The following is a 21415-nucleotide window of genomic DNA, read 5'->3' as shown; positions in this document are numbered from 1 at the left end:
ATGTGCTCAATCATGTTCATTCAGTATGAGGGATTAAATGAAGGAAAAACCAACAGGACCTCGAACATTAAAAACACAATACTTGGGTCATGTAATTAATATAAACTTTCATATCTCATTAAAAATCAGTTTATACTTATTCTTTAGTGTATTCAGTCAGATTCTTTTTTTCTTCTGTGTGCCAACTATGTGCCAGGCACTGTGGTAGGAATCAGGCCCTATGAAAACATTTAATTTCTACCTGGGGCAGGGTCAGGGGGAGAGATAAATACGTGAGCTATTTTTTAGATAGTGGTAAGCCTTAGGAAAAAAATAAAATAGGGCGGTGTGACAGACCACTACTGGGAGAAGGGAGGGTGCAATTAGACAGAGCTGGGATCAAAATGACAAGAAGGAAGTCCTGCTGACATCTGGCGAATGAATATTCCAACCACAGAGAATAGCAGATGCAAAGGACCAAGGCAAACCTAAGTGTGGTGAACTGGCAAGAAAACAAAAGGGCCGAGCAGCTGAAGCATAAGGGAGAGAGTGATATGAGGGGGTAAAAGAGTTTGGATCTTAGTCTAAGTATGATGAAAACTCACTGCGAGTTTTGAGCAGGAGAATGATATTATCTGGTTTATGTTTTATATCACTTTTGCAAAACAGGCTGAAAGAGACTAAGAGTGCAGATAGAAAGATGGATTAGGAACCATGGCAACAGGGTAGACAAGAGATTATTGGACTAGGGTTCTATCAATGGTGATGGGGGAGAAGTAGATGGATTCAGGATATATTTTGAAAGTAGAACCAATAGGACGTGTAGATGGATTAGATTTAGATGGTGAAAGAAATAAATAATCCAAAGGCAACTCAGAGATGTTTTACTTAAACTGGGTAAATGGCAGCATCATTTACAGAGGCAGGGAAAGAGTTCTTTTAGAGTAGAAACTGAGTTCTGTTTTGGTTGATTTGATTTGGAGGTATCAGATATCCATGTGCCTAATTTGAACTGAAAGAGAGCTTAGTGATTTTTGTTTGGTCTCCTTTTTGCAGTTGAAGACAGTAAGATCCAGAGAGGCTGGCATAGTCAACATCACACAGCTTGTTTAGTAATGGGAACCAGTACTAGAATCCAGTATGAAAATACGAGACCATACCTTTTCCACTGTCTCTCAAACAGCTTTTAATTTGAAATCCCCCTATTTCATGTAGTCACCCAGCTAATGAAATAATGTTGATTATGCATACCTATAATTCTAGGAACTGATTTAAGCTTTCCAAGTGCCTGACACTATTTAAAGTGCATCACAGGCAGAACCTCATTTAATCCTCACAATAACTATAAAGGGAGTATCATTATTCCATTTTGCAGGGGAAACTGAGATGCAAGGATTAAGTAATGCGCCCAGGATGACAGGAAGCAGTGGGACCTCATCCTTCCGGCTCCAGAGCACAGGCACAGTGTTGCCTCCTCCATGTGCAGTAACACTTCAGACAGGGAGAAACCATTTCCAGATTGTCTACACCTTTGCAAGTGCAATGGTATTTGAGAGAGAATTTGAAGGACAGGTAGGATTTTAATAGATAATATTTTATATAGATTTGGCAGCATGGGTATAAAATAGTGAACTTGGCTAATACATGAAGTACATGGAGAAGAACAGGTAATGGGGAAAAGATGGAAATTAAAGTTGGAATCAGTACTGGAGCTCTGAATGCCAGGAAAAAGTGCTTGTATTTAACGTGTGGGACAATAGGGAACTGTTGAAGGTTTTTAACAAGAGGAACAACACAACAACTTCACTTTAGGGCTTGCCAGGTGGATGGATCATAGATAGAAGTGGAAGAATGGAAGGTGGAAAGAACCAACATTTTCTACATGCCCAGGGCTGCCAGTTACTTTAAACATTTATCATTTAATTTTCCTTGTAATCCTATAAATCAGATACTGTTATGCTCATCTTGTAAAAGGGACAATTGAGGTTCAAAAATTGCAAAAGGCCCTATAGCTACATGGAAGAACAAAGATCTGAATGAATCTGAATCAAGATGTCACTTCAAAACCCATATTCTTTTTGATGCTTTCTCCATGAATTAAAGATGGAGAATTTGATAGCTAACTCTGAGATGAGTGAAGCTGCTCAGTAATGTCTGACTCTGCAATCCCATGGACTGTAGCCCCCCAGGCTCCTCCATCCATGGGATTTTCCAGGCAAGAATACTGTAGTGGGTTGCCATTTGATGAAAAGAGGATCTAAACTAAAGTTGGGAATGGCAGGAAAAGGAGATGGGTGTGGAGACTGGAAGGTAACAACCCAGATCCTGACTGTCTGGATGTACAGGGGATGAAGAGAGAGGAGTCACAAACAACTGAAGTTTGAGCATGTACAACTGAACAAATGGTACAACAGTACTGAATAAGAACAGGTGAGAGAGGAAGAGCTCCAGAAGAAAATCAGTATTAGATGAGTAGGAAAAACGTATTCACCATAATCCATAGCATATTGCTAATTTGTATATTACTAAATTAATTCTAGCATGACTCAAATGTGCCAACATTGTTCATGCATGTCTGGATAAACAATAATTATCTTCACTAATAAAGATCAGGGATGGTGATAACCACAAAATCAAACATTTATGCTATTTGGTTCTTACCTGAACACACCTATTAGACATCTTCACCCATTTCCCTGTTTCTGCCCTTGTCCACCCAACCTTCAAGGTCATCCTTAAAATAAAACTTGAATAGTCACTTCCCTGTTCAAAATCCTTTGGTGGATTCCCACTCAGGGAAAAAGCTGAAGTCATTACAATGACCTATAGTGCTCTGTCTGGGTCCCTGCCATCCCTCTGCCTACCCACCTCCAACTGCTCTCCCTGCTCACTGCCTTCCCTCCAACTGCAGAGGCCTCCTTACTGTCCTTTGGCCCACCAGGCATGTTCCCCCTCCACTCAGCTTACTTTTCCTGCCAGTGGACATCTACACTGTTCCATCCCTTCAGCTCTCTGTACAAACATCATTGACTAAGAGGTTTTCCTTGACCTTTCCTCATAAAAAGCAACAGCAGAGTCCACCACCAAGCCTACACTCCCATCCCCCCACTCTGTTTTAATTTATCCTCCAGGGCACCACATGACAATATGTACACAATGTTTTTTTGCCTCTTTGTCCTCAAGAATCCAAACTCCACGGGGGCTCCCTGATATACACCTAGTATCCAGAATAAGGCCTGGCATATAGCACTCAATAAGCAAGTGTTGAATCATTGTACGTTGAATCATTGAATGTTGAATCGTTCATTCAAGTGATGAATGAATACACAGACTAATATAGCTCTGTCCAAAAGGGAAGAGAACTCTAGTTTTTGAAAATCCAGCCTAATAGGCCTTTCTAGACTGATTCTACGTGCTCTTTACTTTGATAATTCTTCTCATATCAAGACTATCATTAGTTACAGTGCCCTCCAGCCCATGCAGGTAGGTTACCTGAATGAATCCAAGGTGTGAACTAAGACATTTAAGTTCTAAGTTCCCATTCTTTTTTAACCATGTGCTGATATACACTTGACAGAATCAAAATGCTCAGGGCTGAGAATTCTAAGCAATGTTACTCCTTCCTCTCAAAGGAATAAAAAATAAATGAGAGAAAACAGCAATTCAGTTATTAAATAAAAGGCAAAAATGCAATTCAGCCTGTTGCAAAAATAACACCAGATGCAGGATCTAGCTCTTCCCTGAATTAATTCATTCTTCTGGTTTTAACTCTGGGTATGAAGTAAATACCACACTTAAGAGTAAATCATAAAAAGCGAACACCTACTTAGTAAACTACTGTGCTTAATATTTTTTTCAAACTAACACATAGCTGCCTTTTAATTCCTAGGAGCAATTTAAAATTAAATCTTCAAGCATATGACAAGGCAAATATGCACTTCTGAATCCATACTGAATGTGAAATACAAAAATATGTGTACATGTATAATCTGAGATGAACTGAAAATGTCTCCATATCCCACATTAACTAATATCACCAATCTAGAACAAAAATATAGCAGAGGAAAAGTGTACTTTCAAAGTTTACGAACTCAGGAGTGTTTATTGGTACAATAACTTAGGGGAAATGTTTGGTAGTACATCATACTACCTACTAAAAGAAAATATATATACATGTTCTACGATTAAGAAATTCCACTTTGGGGTATACAGCCAAGAGAAATCAGTGTTTATGTCTACTAAAAGCCATGCACAAGAATGTTCCTTGCATTATTACTTGCAATAGCCCCAAACTGGAAACAACCCAAATGTCCATGAACAGAATAGCACTATACAATGAATTCTTTACTCAATGACATGTACATGTATAATGTTGAATGAAAAAATCAAACACAAAAGAGTACACACTTTATAACTTCCTCTTTATGAGGTTCCAGAACAGCCAAAAGCAATCTACAAAGGTAGAAGTCAAACAGTGATTACCCTTGGGACTAATATCCTGCTCTGGGTGCTGTTGACGCAGGCATAAACATATGTAAAAAATTATTTAAAAAGTGATTAAAATGTACACACTTTATTGCATATAAAGTTAGTCCTCAAAATGTATCAATATAGAAAAAAACAGAATGGGAACTGGAATGTAAATGGAAGACAAAACAGAATAAGAATGAAGATCCTTTGTTTAAATGCTAACCACGAGAGTCTAAACTGGAATGCTAAGCTTCCAAATCTCTTTGACACACAACATTATCAGTGGCCTTGACAGGACAAAGAAAGGAGACAGAAACATATACACACCCCCCTCAAGCTACATTTCACTGGGGCCCTAAACACCAATAAGTCTCCAGCAGCCTCACACAAACACTGGACACTTGTCTAAGGCGAGTTACAGATCACCGACAGAACCATTGGTTCTCCTTGGCACTGTTTCCAAAGAGCCCTCAAAGTTATTTATTTCTGAGACAGCATGAAGTCAAGGAAATGAAGCTCATTTCATAGCCTTTGACTTTCTCAACTGCAATCTGTGTATTCTGCCCAGTTGGTTCTGCCATTTCCTCCGAAGCATAATTCATCAAATGAGACAAAAGTAACATCAAAGAAACTCAGCAGGGGCTGTTATTACATATGGAAGGAATGAAAAATGTGCTTGAGGATGCGATTCTGGCCACAAGGATCTTACTTTGTTATCATAATGAAAGAAAAATAGATGATCTCAGGAACTGTGATCAATCGTTTACTGGACAGTTTCTGAGAGCCAGTAAGTACAGAGACCCTTCATAGCATATACCTCGAGGGTGCTAAATCTAATCCTTAAAACTTAAAAGCAGCAGCAAGGATTAGAAAATCAAAGCACGAGTTTACTAAGGGGCTTTTGACCCCCTCACCTTTCGTCTTTGATAACAGCTAAAAGGCTATCATGCCACTTGCATGGAGCCACAGTCTTTAAATGGAGGAAGTAAAAAGGCAAAATGGGGGCTGCAAAGGTCTGACAGAAGAACCTATGGCCTAGGGCCTCAGCAAAGTTCAGACAAACAAATAAATGTAGATTGTAGTTTTTTAAATTTTTTTTCAAGAGAGAATATCAGGGAAGATATTAAAAATAGCCATCCAGTCCCCACTCTCTAAGTCCTTCAAACAGAATAGAACAAAGAGTTGGTATCATTCTTTGTTGTTCTTCACCACTTCTTTACATTTTGCTGCTGCTGCTGCTAAGTCGCTTCAGTCGTGTCCGACTCTGCACGATCTCATAGACGGCAGCCCACCAGGCTCCTCCATCCCTGGGATTCTCCAGGCAAGAACACTGGAGTGGGTTGCCATTTCCTTCTCCAATGCATGAGAGTGAAAAGTGAAAGTGAAGTCGCTCAGTTGTACCCAACTCTTAGCGACCCCATGGACTGCAGCCTACGAGGCTCCTCCATCCATGGGGTTTTCCAGGCAAGAGCACTGGAGTGGGGTGCATTGCCTTCTCCATCTTTACATTTTAGGCAGCACCCATTTTTTTTAGTGTCTTCTTTTAAGCCATAAACCAGGGTTTTGATCATTGTCCTTTACTATTTACATGTTACATGTTTCTCTCTGCCTGTTTGCTATCTTTCTCCTAAAGGATTAACCCAACTAGCAAGCAGGGAAAAAAGAACTGATGGCTTTATGGATAGTGTATAAAGTTAACTTTAAAACATGCAAAAGTTGCAAATATAGTTGGGTTTATATACTTGGGCCTTCCAGTTGGGTATCTGGGACACTTCTAAAAGTGTTCAACATATTAGTGCCAGTATGACTATAGCAAAAAAAAAAAAAAAAAAAAGTTCCAAACCTGGAGTCAGACAATAGTACTTCCAGCACAGTGACCTTAGACAAGTTTGTCAGCTTCTCTGGGCTTGCTTTACTCATTTATGAAGTAGAGACACAATGTCTGTTGTAAACATCAAATGATGTCCTTAATAGGCTTTGTAAGCAGTAAAGACTCCATACACACAGGCTTCTCTCAATGAAAATACTCCATGCTATGATCACAAAATGAGCCTGCCTACCCTTCCACTCCTTTCCTGATTTGGAACCAGTCCACTGTTCCATGTCCAGTTCTAACCATTGCTTCTTGAGCTGCATACAGATTTCTCAGGAGGCATGTAAGGTGGTCTGGTATTCTTATCTCTTTAAGAATTTTCCACAGTTTTCTGTGATCCACACAGTCAAAGGCTTTGGCGTAGTCAATAAAGCAGATGTTTTTCCAGAACTCTCTTGATTTTTCTATGATTCAACGGATGTTGGCAATTTTATCTTTGGTTCCTCTGCCTTTTCTGATGCTGAAACTGGTTCCAAATTGGGAAAGGAGCACGTCAAGGTTGTATATTGTCACCCTGCTTATTTAACTTATATGCAGAGTACATCATGCAAAATGCTGGGCTGGATGAAGCACAAGCTGGAATCAAGACTGCCAGGAGAAATGTCAATAACCTCAGATATGCAGATGACACAATCCTTATGGTAGAAAGTGAAGAGTAACTAAAGAGCCTATTGATGAAAATGAAAGAGGAGAATCAAAAAGCTGGTTTAAAACTCAACATCCAAAAAACGAAGATCGTGGCATCTGGTCCTGTCACTTAATGGGAAATAGATGGGGAAACAATGGAAACAGTGACAGACTTTATTTTCTTGGGCTCCAAAATCACTGTGGATGGTGACTGCAGCCATGAAATTTCAAGATGCTTGCTCCTTGAAGAAAAACTATGACCAACCTAGACAGCATATTAAAAAGCAGAGACATTACTTTGTGACAAAGGTCCATCTAGCAAAGCTATGGTTTTTCCAATGGTCATGTATGGGTGGGAGCTGCCAAGTCGCTTCAGTCGTGTCCAACTCTGTGTGACCCCATAGACGGCAGCCCACCAGGCTTCACCATCCCTGGGATTCTCCAGGCAAGAATACTGGAGTGGGTTGCCATTTCCTTCTCCAAAGGAGAAGTGGGTGGGAGAGTTGGCCCATAAAGAAAGCTGAGCACCAAAGAATTGATACTTTTGAACTGTGGTGCTGGAGAAAACTCTTGAGAGTTCCTTGGACTGCAAGGAGATCCAACCAGTCAGTCCTTAAGGAAATAAGTCCTGAACATTCATTGGAAGGACTGATGCTGAAGCTGAAACTCCAATACTTTGGCCACCTGATGTGAAGGACTGACTCCTTGGAAAAGACCCTGTTGCTGGGAAAGACTGATGGCAGGAGGAGAAGAGGATGACAGAGGATAAGATGGATGGATGAAATCACTGACTTGATGGACATGAGTTTGAGCAAGCTCTGGGAGTTGGTGATGGACGGGGAAGCCTGGCGTGCTGCAGTCCATGAGGTCGCAAAGAGTTGAACATGACTCTGTGACTGAACTGAACTAAACCCTTCCACTACTTTCATCAAAAAGCGTCCTTTGTTTTCTTGCTTTTTAATTTGATTCTGTGGAAGAAAATTCTCTCATCTTCTTCTCTAAGACTATAGTAATTTTTAGAGAGACACAGTTTCTGTGGTCTAACAGATATGAACTGAGAAGCTCATCTGCAATCAAGTGGACAACTTCGAAGGCTGCAAAATAAGAAAAAACACATTTCTAAGAATTTCACTCTTGAGTCTGTCCGAGGAGAGATGAACCCCATGGCGGGTGGAGAGGCCATCAGGAACTAAAAATGTAGCTGCATCAGTGAATCCTATTCCCTGCAGCAAACAATTTGCCCATCCCAACAGCAGTAGCAACCTTCCCTGATCGCGCTGAACTTTTCAGTCGGGACTAATCCCAGAGGCTTATTCTCATTTATTCATTGTAAAACCTGTTTTGAATTCCTGTTGTCATGCTACTGTCCTTCCTGGCATATAATAAAATGCACAGACACACATTTGGCTGAGCCTGATAAACACCATGAACCCAGTCCCTCTCAAAATTGTTAGAGGAAAGGGGAAGAGATCAGAAAAAGACTCAAGAAGTTTCAAGGGTTACCATTCCTCGAGATGCATCTTTCCCTCCAGGTAGCTGATACCTTGTAGGTATATTTTGAGGACCAGGTCAAATGATCTGCAGAAGCTTGAAGCTGCTGCCCCAAATCTATAGATTTATAAACTACATGCTTTAGGGGAAAACTTTTAGCTTTAGAGGATGACAGCTGCACAGGCAAGAGTTACCTAACCTCTAAGATGCTTGAAGACAGTGAGTGCTATTACTGAGAAAGGGGGAAGTTCCTAATTTGCCCTTTTGCTTTTATCTAGCTTCACACTAATATGACTAGTAAATGCAACAAAAAACAGAGTATTAAATAGTGGGAAGGGTGCTCTATTGTCTCCTATCTCATACTAACTAATTTATAAACTAAATGCAACCATAATTCAGCATCTGCATGCTTTTTTACCTGCAGCTCAATTTATTGGTAGGAAATTAATTTTTACCACCGATGGAGTTCAATCATCTGAAAGTCCCACTTATTAGGAAGTGGTACAGATGTTTCTTCTTCACTCTCCATTTGAAAACTGAAAGTTGAGAGAGGAGACTTCTTCAGCTTTTATGGTTATGACAGTTTTTACCAGACAATGTTGTTGTTATCATTATCATCCTCCACTTAGAGCTTACATTTACTGAGGGCATATGTGCCAAGTACCCTTCTAAGTACCGTGGAGATAGCAACTCATTTAATCTCTACACCATTTCTAGGATTATTATCCTCAGTTTATAGATGAGGGGAAAGAGAAACAGAGGTTAAAAAAAGGTGCTTGAGATGACATAACCAGTTAAGGGGTAGAGGAATTTAAGCCCAGGGGTCCGGCTTCAGAGGCTCAACTCATGTAACACAGGTGGATTCCTCAAACCTGCCATGATCATGGTGCTCCAGGCTATTTTCAAGGAATCATCCAGTGGTTAAGAATACACCTGCCAATGCAGGGGACACAAGTTCGATCCCTGGTCCAGAAAGATCCCACACGGGGCAACTAAGTCCATGTGCCACGACTACTGAACCCAAGTGCCACCACTGTTGAAACCATGTGCCCTAGAGCCAATGCTCCACAATAAGAGAAGCCACCACAATGAGAAGCCCACGCATTGCACCAAGAAAGTAGCCCCTGCAGACCAAACTAGAGAAACCCCTCAGGCAACAATGAAGACCCATCACAGCCAAAAATAAAATAATTAAAAAAAAAGAATGATAGAGGACTTGACATGTACAGGGCAGTCATTCTGCAAATCAGACACACGAGGGACCAATGTGATTGCATGGATTTACTGATAACTTGCAAGGTTACAAAAATCAAGCAATTAATAAATGTCATATTTGTCCCAAAGCAGTAATGAAAACTAACGCAAAGGATTAGTACCACAGAATGTCAGCTGCAAAAGGGGCTTTAGACATCCCCTACACTAACCTTTATCAGCAAGGACATCGGTTCAGAGAGAGCCAAAGATTTCTTCAAGGTCAAAAAGGCCTTCAGTATGCTTTATTAAAGTCACAGAAATCACTTCCTCAGTGCTCTCCGGGTTCCCTTTCAACTTTTTCTCTAAACAACAGTATTCACTTCCATGGTTTCAACTATGACCAATATGCTGATGTCTCAGATTTGTATCCCTAAATAGGGCTGACCTATCTCTAGACTGTAATATATAATATATAAGACAATTCCTGTCTGTAATATATAAGACAATTCCAAACTTTATGTTTCACAGATCCATCAAACTCGTTTGTGGACACTCACTTCTCCCTGCCCCAGATCTACTACTTCTCTTGAGAATGAATTCACAGCAATCTCTCCAGACAACCACAGCAACACTCCATAGATTCTAAATCTCTCCAGCCCTTCAGATCTCCCATCTAACCCGTCACTAAGTCTCTCCAACTTCACTTGCTTAACAGTTGGCAGCCTCTCCTTTCTTTCTGCCTCTATTACTAAAGCATTCTGTCTGCCCCTAACTACTTCAGTAGCTTCAGTAAGTTTTGGGCATGTTAGGATGGCTCCAGTCCTGCACAATTTGCACAAATACTGCCAGAGTGAACTTTCTGAAATAATCTCATCAGAGTACAGCCCCTTCCTTTCACTAAAATCCTTCCATTACTGCACCTGGTATGGTAGGAGAGCAGGTAAACAGACTACAGAGAGGAAGACAGAGCAAAAAGAAGGCAGGCAGTGGAAGGGGCAAGGGAAGTGGCAAACCCAAGTATGTGCCCAAATTGCTCTAAAGCTCTACTCTCTTTGCAAAGTGCTGCTTAAACAGTCTTTAAGAAATCTGCATTGTGAAGTCAGAGAAACTGGGTTTAAATCTTGACTGTGTAACTTACAGGTGTGTGGCCTTGAGAGTCAAGTTACTTTCCTTCCCTGAGACTCAGTTTCCTCATCTAAGTGAAAGCGAAGTCGTGTCTGACTCTTTGTGACCCCGTGGACTGTAGCCCATCAGGCTCCTCCATCCATGGGATTTTCCAGGCAAGAATACTGGAGTGGGTTGCCATTTCCTTCTCCAGGGAATCTTCCTGACCCAGGGATCAAACCTGGGTCTCCCGCATTGTAGGCAGATGCTTTACCATCTGAGCCACCAGAGAAATCCTTTCCCTCATCTAAAAATGAGGGTAAACAGTCCCACTTATTGAATGATTGTCCTAAACATTAATTGAGGTTAAATGAAGGAAGCTCTTCCACAGCCAGACATGAGATATCTCAAAACAAATCCTGGGACCATAAACAGTGCATCTTATTTAACTAGACTGTTGCCTCACTTCTCCTTCCTAGGCACCACCCAGCCAGCCAACTCTTTCTGCTATATTTACTGAGTGCCGACTCTATATGCAGTTCAGTTTGAAAACTAAATAAATACTGGTGAGAAAGCTTCTCTGTTAGAACCCCGAGATTTTGAATTCCTTCAAACCATCAAACACTCAAAATCTCGTATGATTAAGGATCTGTAAAAAGTGAAAGTCACTCAGTCATGTCTGACTCTTTGAACCCCATGGACTATAGAGTCCATGGAATTCTCCAGGCCAGAATACTGGAGTAGGTAGCCTTTCTCTTCTCCAGGAGATCTTCCCAAACCAAGGATTGAACCCAGGTTTCCCACATTGCAGGTGGATTCTTTACCAGTTGAGCCACGAGGGAAGCCTAAGAATACTGGAGTGGGTAGTCTACCCCTTCTCCAGCAGATCTTTCCAACCCAGGAATTGAACAGGGTCTCCTGCATTGCAGGCAGATTCTTTACCACTGTAGAGGGTATAATAAAGATGAAAACAACCTCAGGGAAGTTGAGAGTCCAGGGAGGAGGTAAGCAGCACATTATTAACTATAAACTAGGTTAGATCTCATGTCCTCAGCCTTAAGTGAGCATCATAATCATCTATGGAATTTTAAAAACAAACAGAACAGAGCCCCAGTTTAGAGATTCTCACTTAATAGGCCTGGGGCTTGATATTGGCATTTTTATTGAAAAAAAATTTTCCCAAGTGAATCTGATGTGCTCCAAAGGTTGGAAATGATTGGAATGAAAATCAACTCTACTGCTCATAAGTACTAATTAAAGTATTAACATTTGAGGAGGTTGCTATTAGCTGATTGAGGGGAAGAACAGAGGTCTACGAAGAACTCTTGAAAAAAGGTCCCCAAGGGTGTCTGTCCTAGTCTGTTTCATTTGGAGCATGAGATCCCGTCTTCTAATTACACTAGTTGAATAAAATCTTCAAGTGAGAGTTTTTGTTTTTCTGTTATCTGGACTTTTTCCTATTTATGTTTTGATCTCAAAGGACAGAATCTCAGCAAGATGGCCAAAGGCCAGGAAAAAGGAGCAGGAGCTGAGGCTCTTTTCCTGCAGCAAGTCTAACCAAAGGAGAAAAGAGCTGAAATGAAGCTGGAGGCTCTTCCAATCACACTGGAGACACTGGCTGACCCTGGTGGTTTAGTGGTTAAGAATCCACCTGCCAATACAGGAACATGGATTCGACCCCTGTTCTGGGGATATTTCACAGGCCACAGGCCAATGAAGTCCGTGTGCCACACTACTGAGGTTAGGCTCTACAGCCTGTGCTCTGCAACAAAAGAAAGTCCACATGCAGCATCGAAGGACCAGGGCAGCCAAAATGAATAAATAAATAAATAAATAATCTAAAAAGTAACAGTAGAACATTTTAACTGAGAATTTCCACATGTACAAGCTGGATTTAGAAAACGCAGAAGAACCAGAGATCATATTGCCATCATCTGTTGGATCACAGAAAAAGCAAGGGAATTTCAGAAAAACATCTACTTCTGCTTCATTGACTATGCTAGAGCCTTTGACTATGTGGATCACAACAAAGTGTGGAAAATTCTGAAAGAGATGGGAATACCGCATCACCTCACCTGCCTCTTGACAAATCTGTATGCAGGTCACGAACCAACAGTTAGAACAGGACATGGAACAACGTACTGGTTGCCAATAGGGAAAGGAGTGCATCAAGGCTGTATATTGTCACCCTGCTTATTTAACTTCTATACAGAGTACATCATGCAAAATGCCAGGCTGAATGAAGCTCAAACTGGAATCAAGAATCCCAGGAGAAATATCATTAACCTCAGATATGCAGATGATATCACCCTAATGGCAGAAAACAAAGAGGAACTAAAAAGCTTCTTGATGAAAGAGGGGAGTCAAAAATCTGGCTTAAAACTCAACATTCAAAAAACGAAGATCATGGCATCCAGTCCTTACACTTCATGGCAAATAGATGGGGAAGAAATGGAAACAGTGACTGATTTTATCTTCTTGGGCTCCAAAATCACTGTGGATAGTGACTGCAGCCATGAAATTAAAAGATGCTTGCTCCTTGGAAGAAAAGCAATGACAAATCTAGACAGCATATTAAAAAGCAGAGACATCACTTTGCTGCAAAGGTCTGTATAATCAAAGCTACGGTTTTTCCAGTAGTCATGTACAGATGGGAGAGTTGGACCATGAAGAAGGCTGACCACTGAAGAACTGATGCTTCCGAATTGCGGTGCTGGAGAAAACTCATCAGAGTCCCTTGAACAACAAGAAGATCAAACTAGTCAATCCCAAATGAAATCAACTCTGAATACTCATTGGAAGGACTGATACTGAAGTTAAAGTTCCAATACTTCGGACACCTGATGCAAAAAGCCAACTCATTGGAAAAGACCCTGACACTGGGGAAAATTGAGGGCAGGAGGAGAAGGGGACAACAAAGGATGCATTGGTTGGATGGCATCATCGACTCAATGGACAGGAGTTTGAGCAAACTCCAAAAGAAGGTGAAGGGCAGGGAAGCCTGGTGTGCTGCACTCCATGGGGTTGGAAAGAGGCGGACAGTACTAAGTGACTGAATGACAACAACAACGGCATTTTATTGCCTGTGAGTGAATACAAAGGTTCCTGAGTTTCCCTTCAGACATAAGAGTAGACTTTTCCTCACTGTAAAAATTTACAGACAGGCAAAAACAGAGTTCTAGCTACATCCCATGAGTGCTGCCTCTTACAGTCAGAAGGACATTTGGCGTATGTCAAATATGGCAGAAATGTTGAAGAATGTTAGGACTGTGGGTTTGTTTTTGTTTGGGGAGCATGGAGGATGATGTGCAGGAGATACTTGGGGGTCTTAGAAAGAGGACCCCAACAGAGACAGAGGACTGTGTATGAAGAATTCAGACTGGGAGGAGCTGCACACTAAGTGAACAGTCAGAAACTGGAGGCAGCAGTAGACTATGTTTCGGGAAATGTGGCTGATTCAAAGTGAGAGAACATTTTTCAATTTCTGATGGAGTGCCAAGTGCTTCCACATAAGGCTTAAAGGAAAACAAGAAATTAAATGTCACTGTGGTGGGTCATGGAATGGTTCTTGGGGATTTTCTTAAGCTCTTTTCCTTTCCTGAGAAGTGACTAGTGGTAACAGAAATACCAGTGATACAAAAGGAAAGATAATTGGGACAAAAAGTCCTGGAGTGAATGGAAGAAATGGAATTGGGGGCACAAGCAATAGGTTATAAAATTTATTTAAAGCCTATAACATAAACCAGCTTTAAATAAGTCAAATCAAATTGTTGTTTGCTTCATCAACAACAGCTAGTTATAGTCTCAGAGGGCTGCTGGCACTTGATCTACTTCCTCACTGACAAAATCATCCACCTTTCTTCAGCAAAAATGAAAGGAAAATGCAGCTTCTACTATACTTCGCTCATCTGGGAGCCTGATATAGGCTGATATAGGCTAGGAAAAAAACCACAGCCTAAATGACAGCGAAAGCTGGTCCCATTTTTCCTACCTAATGTGCCTATAGAATGTGTAAAATCTAAATTAATTCAATTAATCTTAATGACATGACAAAGAACAAAAATTTCCCTGGGCTAAAATGAATTCTCCATGTGTTGTAGAATTCAAAAAGAACAATGCATCAAGGAAAATGTAGGCAATGGCTACTTTTCTGCAAAGATAGGCCCTCAATCTTGGAATTTTTTAAATATTTATTTATTTTTAATTGATTAATGGTTGGTTTACAATATTGGTTTGGTTTCTGACATAAATCAACATGAATTAACAATAGGTACATATGGCCCCTCTCTCCTGAATCTCCCTCCCACCTCCCACCCATTCCCACCCCTCTAGGTTATTAAAGAGGCCTAGTTTGAGTTCCTTAAGTCACACAGCAAATTCCCACTGGCTATCTATTTATATACATTAGTGTAAATGTATCCATGCTGCTTTCTCCATTTATCTTACCCTCTCTCTCTTCTTCCTCTGAGTTGTCCATAAATCCGTTCTCTATGTCTGCATCTCCATTGCTGCTCTGTAAACAAATTGGTCAGTACCATCTAACCAGATTTCACAAATTTGCATCAATATAAAATATCTGTTTTTCTCTTTCTGACTTACATCACTCTGTATAATAAACTCTAGGTTCATCCACCTCATTAGAACTGACTAAAATGTGTTCCTTTTTATGGTTGAGTAGTATTCCATCGTATGTATGTACCACAGCTCCTTTATCCATTCATCTGTCAATGGATATCTAGGTTGCTTCCATGTCTTGGCTATTGTAAACAGTGCTTCAATGAACATAGGGGTACATGTGTCTCTTTCAGTTCTGGTTTCTTCAGGGTATATGTCTAAAAGTGGTATTGCTGGGTTATATGGTGGTTTTATTCCTAGTTATTTAAGGAATTTCCATACTGTCTTTCATAACAGCTGTATCAATTTACATTCCCACCAGCAGTATAGGAGGGTTCCATTTTTTCCACATCCTCTCCAACACTTGTTGTGAGATATCACTTCACTCCAGTCAGAATTGCCATAATCAATCTTTGAATTTTTAAAATAACAATTTTCAATTGTAGAAATAAGATGAGGGAACCAGAGATGTATTACTGGTTTTGAAGAAGTTGTGTAAAGAAGCAAATATTTCCTAATTTATTCAAATGATTTCACCACTTTTCCCAATAGCATGACAAGTCAACTGTCTATACATGTACCCAGATCACTCTTTGGTTTACTATCAATCACTGAAATGCTTCCCAGGGCAGACAGAGGACTGATAATGCTACAAGAGAAAGAGCATTTGCACTCAGCAGACTGGAGAGCCCGGGGGGCATCTAAAGGAGACAGATAGCCACTGCACAATTCCAGCCAACTGCTGCCCTTTGCAGAAACGGTGTCATGCAATGCTGAAGCTTCTAATTTTTCAAGACATGCTGAACATTCAGATTTTTTAAAACATGGAGTCTCACAATTTGTAAATGTTACCAAAAAAAAACTAACACACTGGGTGACTCTGATCAAAACAGTAAAAAGGATGCTTTCGGCTATGGGGCACAAGCTTAAGACCTCTGAAAACCCATTCTTTCCCTCCTTATTTGATAGTCTCATCCATCTTTCCCCAGGACTGTCTGTCATTCAGGTTCTGCTGCCCGATGACATGTCCTTCCATAATATCCTTTGTCATTTTTCTTTATACTCAATGTGGTCTCCGGCCAGGGTAAGAGACAGCAGCAGCACCATGTTTCAAAGCTAAAGTGATGCCGGGCAGTGCTTGGCCTGAGGGCGGGGGCATGTCAGGAGCATGTGAATGCTGGTGGGTGATATGACTGAAACCTCCCCTAGCAGGTGATGAGTACATCCAGTTTTTCCTTTTCTTCCTACCTCTGTCCCTGCAAGTACCAGTTATAGCTAGCCATGTGTCTTATTGACTTCTCTTATTGTTTCTAATAATTTCCCAGCTGATTCTCTTCTTTCTAGGTGCTGATGTGCTCAGTCGTGGCCAACTCTTTGCGACCCCATGGACTATAGCCTGCCAAGGTTCCTCTGTCCATGGAATTTTCCAGGAAGAATACTGGAGTGGGTTGCCATTTCCTTCTCCATTCTTTCTAGGTACGTACTTCAAATATCTACAAATAACGATGTTTGCAACTTCCACTTCAATGTTTATATCTGTAACAACTTTCTCTTATCTCTTGGCTGGTACTTTCTGAGTCAGGTTTGTTATTTCAAAGAAAGTGAGCATTCTTATACATTTGACTTAATTGGGAATGTTTCTCATGTTTCACGTGATATGACACTGTTTTGTCATGAGACTACATGGTATTTAAAATAAAACAACAAAGGAGACAAATCCACTTATTTTAATTTTACTAAGTTTAAAACACTTCTTTACAATCCAGAATGTGTTGTCAGGTTTTTTTTTCTGTTACCAAAGACTGATTTTATTTGTTCTTATGAAGTTAGGTTTATCAACAAATAATTTACATTTCATAAAATTCATCCTTGTAAAGAATATAGTTCAGTGTGTTGTGATAAATGTGTGTAGGCACATAACCATTGCCACAATTGATATATCACTGGATGCTCAACTTTAGAAAAGCATTTTTGGTACCTGTTAAGATGACAAATATATTTTTCTCTTTTGATCTATCATGGAGACTAGTTTCTCTAATACTGAACCAAGCCCACATTCCTGTGATGCACTCCACTTGACCAGGCAGTACTGCTAACTTTTTTGATGGCATTTTATTGAAGGGTTTTGCATCAGTATTCATAAGCCAGATTGATTTTCCATGTGTGACTGTACACATGTACATGTCCACACACAATGTCTCTGTGAAGTTCTGATATAAAGATCATTTAGGAATAAAATAAACCTGGAAGTTTTCCTTTTGCTCTTTGCTTAGAAAAACCTGTAATAATAATGTGAACATTCATGCAGTTTACATGAATTGTCCCTAGTAAAACCCCGTTTAATAAGTTATATGGTGGACTTTCCTGGTGGTCCAGTGGTTAAGAATTCACCTGCCAAGGCAGGGGACACAGGTTCAATCACTTGTCCAGGAAGATCCCACACGCTGCAAAGCAACTAAGCCCACACACCACGACTACTGAAACCCACACCCTAGAGCCTATGCTCCATAACAAGAGGAGCGCTGCAATGAGAAGCCGGAGCACCGCAGCTGGAGAGTAGCCCCCTCTCTGCAACTAGATAAAGTCCACACACAGCAACAAAGCCCCAGTGTAGCCCAAAACATTTAAACATAAATAAATTATACAGTCACCCTACTTAATATCATCAATATCCTCGCATGTTGGAAGAATTTAGTGAGACCATCTAGAGCTTGCACTTTTAGAAAGCACCTTTTGATAGCTTTTTCATTTTTTCCATGGTGACTGATTTAAGCTCTCTCTTCTAGGAACCACTTTGATAATGTAAATTTTCCTAGAAATACCACCTTTGGAATTTCTCTATGGAATTTCATATAGTACCTCAATATTTTTTTGGTTATTTTCTCTTTTGGGTCTCTAATTTTGTTGATTTTTTTTTATTTTCTCTGGTAACAAAAGAAATATTTGTTTACTGCACAGAACTTTTAAAATAAAAACATATACAAAGAAAAAGTTTAAAATTACCTATAGCCCCATTAATCAGAATTACTACTGATGCTGTCATGTGAAGCATTTCACACTGTTAGCTGTCTGCAAACCTACCTTCCTACCTCCCCACACACATTGTTCAATAACCTGCCTCTTCCATGTTACATGATGTGAACATATTTTCCACATCAATAAATACATATTCACACCTTCAACTTCAATGGCAACAAAGCATAATTATTATATATGACTTTCCTATTTAAATTCCTAACAAAAAGGGATAGGTAGGTAAGTTATTTTTTTTAATTATTTTTTAAAATGTGGCATTGAACGTTATCCAACATCTTTGCCTGGTCATCCAGCTATACTGGTAGGACAGATTATTTAAAGTAGAATTCTAGTCAAAGACATATGTGTTTAAAACAATTTTTTGATTATAAGGTTTATATTTCTTATAAAAAATAATCCACAAAGGAAAAATCAGCAAAGGACAAAGTAAAGATGGCCAGCAATTCATTCTCCAGTGAAACTTCTGTTCATATTATGTAGGGATATAACCACCAAGTCTTAGTGTGCACTTCTTTTTTAACTATAAATGGGACCATAGTATACATACTAGTTTGCAGCTTACTTTCCATATTATACCATGTTTTCCTGCACAGCATCATTCTAGACAGCTATAAGACGTTCAATGGATAAAATAATATTTTAATTATCTGCTGATGGAAATGTGAGATGTTTCTAATTTTTGCTATTATAAACAATGGTACTGGGTTGGTCAAAAGGTTCATTCTGGTTTTTCCACAGGATTTTACAGAGAATCCGCAATGAACTTTTTGGCCAATGCAATAAGTATTATTTTCTTTAGTTTGGTCTCCATTGTTCAATGACTTCCTTAGGCTAAGTTTTCAGAGGTGGAACTGCTAGAGCAAAGGATATGTGCTTCAAGGCTTCTCATGAACACAAGACCCCTGAGAAAGTCTGCATCAGTCAGCATTTCCACTCTGTGCTTTTTCTCCACCTCAATCTCGGTTATTTTTGTTCTTAAACTTAGACAACAAGCAGTGGCACTTGGGTTTGCTGTCTTTTGCATTTTAAAAATTATTAGTAAATTGGACACTTCTTTAATGTACTTTTTGTCCCTTCACAATAAACTTCCAAATCCTTTTATATGATCTAGCATCTATCTATAAACAAAGTTGTCGTAATAAATCATATTTATTTCTTAAAATCTTCAGTCCTATTCTGGAGAATTATAAAGAAAGAAAGAAAAACATGCCCTGTATTTTTAGAAATAGCTCTGGTGCTCTTCTTGGAATTTTGCTCTAAGTTTATTCCAAGTAAGGGAGAGCAGCCATTTTCTCCTTGTTGTAGTAACATAAATGGGTACCAGAACATTGTAAAATGTTTTGCTGGAGCACAGAATTCAGTGTAGCACAGGTACATATTCAACTTTCCAATATAGTATAAGAATTTTAATAGATATTTCAGTATAATACAGCCTCATCTCTAACTGCTTCATGGAACAGACTGCTGAAAGAATACTAAAGGCAGGCCACATTTCATCACATTCTCAACATCTGTAATGTTCGAAGCATTAAAAATAAGAAGTGTCATTTTTCTCAGAGCTTTCATTTTTAAATAACCACCCATTATAAACAATTGTGACTGATTTCCTTTGGAGCATTAACTTAGTGAACATTCACGTTTTTAAAAAACAGTTAAGAACGAATGACCTGCAAGTGAATTCAAGATAATGAGCAGTGATTATAGCATTCCATCAAAGCATTTTTGTTTAAATGTTGAAAAACAAGATTCAGAATACATATTCCAAAGGCAGCAAATTTAGATAGGCCTTCTCCACTTTTTTTTTTAGTTTTATTTTAAAATGCACATGCCAAATGTGTGAAATGCTTTAGTGTTATTAATAACTATCATTAAAGAAATCAAGGTAGTTATTATTTGAAACAAAATCTTTTTTTGGAGAGGGAAACACTGACATTTATGATCAAGAGGTCATATAATAAAAGTAAGGGCAAGAAAAGGTTTACTTTATCAAGTGTAATTAAAATAAACTTTCTGTCTTTTTACCACTCTTATTTTCTGTTTTGACAAAGTACTGCCTAATCTGTCTGACCTTGGAATGCTTGATACAACGTGTAAAGTAACTCGAGCATTAAATGAAAATTCAGTAAAAAAAAAAAAAATTTATATTCCTAAAGCATTCAGTAGAAAATACTAAAATTCTAAGGTCCTTCAATAGTACTTTGATCAAAGAATTACTAGACAAATATAGCAACTTCAGGAGACAAATCTTATCCTCATAACTCATTCATTGAGCTATAGGCCCCCAAATACTAACAGATTCTAAAATCTAGTATAAGAGATGATTAAAGCAACAGGTTAGGAAAATAAGATGACACTAAAAAAAAAAAAATGGAAAGACCATTCTATGGAATTAATAGTACTGTGAATTCACCCACAATGGGTGGACTTAACCAACTAAATATTCCCAGAAACAACCCACCACTTAGCTCCTGGATGCAATGAAAAAAATGATTACTATGGAAAGTTTATTGCTGAAATTAATATAAAAAAGCAACCGACTTTAAACAAAGTCAAGGTAAACTGAAAAATCTTGACATCTGAAAGCATGCTGAAACAAAGGTGATGATTAAAAAGAAAAAAATCAGGGGAGGAATATATCCAAAAAAAAAAAAAGAGTTATCTGTACAAGGAGACAGAAGAGAAAATCACAGTGTCTCTGGTATTTCCAGAGAGATGGTGCCCTGAGCCAACTGCCTTGAGAATTCTCATTTGTCTGGCAGACATGGAATAAGTGAGCAAGGCTGCACTGGGTTGGCATCATCTGTTGAAACCGGCCCTTCAAAACATTCATCTGCATTTGCTCCAACTCTTCATCCTCACTTATGAGACCATTTGATGTTAACACAGGAGCTCAAGAAAGTTTAACAGCTCATGGGAAGAAGACACACCACCTCATTGCCATAACTGTCACAGCATGCTGAGAGGTTTCCATTTTGGGTCTAAATTGATAAAAGTGGCATTTTTCTTCATCAGTCTCTCTGATGATTT

General features: G+C 39.4%; 1 protein-coding gene across 1 annotated transcript in view; it reads right to left on the bottom strand.

The window, feature by feature from the left end:
• Positions 1-21415, bottom strand: part of PIP5K1B (phosphatidylinositol-4-phosphate 5-kinase type 1 beta) — a 350214-nt gene that overhangs the window by 260341 nt on the left and 68458 nt on the right. The gene's annotated exons all lie outside the window — the stretch shown is intronic.

Source organism: Bos indicus, chromosome 8 (assembly GCF_029378745.1).
Source record: "Bos indicus isolate NIAB-ARS_2022 breed Sahiwal x Tharparkar chromosome 8, NIAB-ARS_B.indTharparkar_mat_pri_1.0, whole genome shotgun sequence".
NCBI lineage: Eukaryota > Metazoa > Chordata > Mammalia > Artiodactyla > Bovidae > Bos > Bos indicus.
This window is presented reverse-complemented; position numbering and strand designations above follow the sequence as displayed.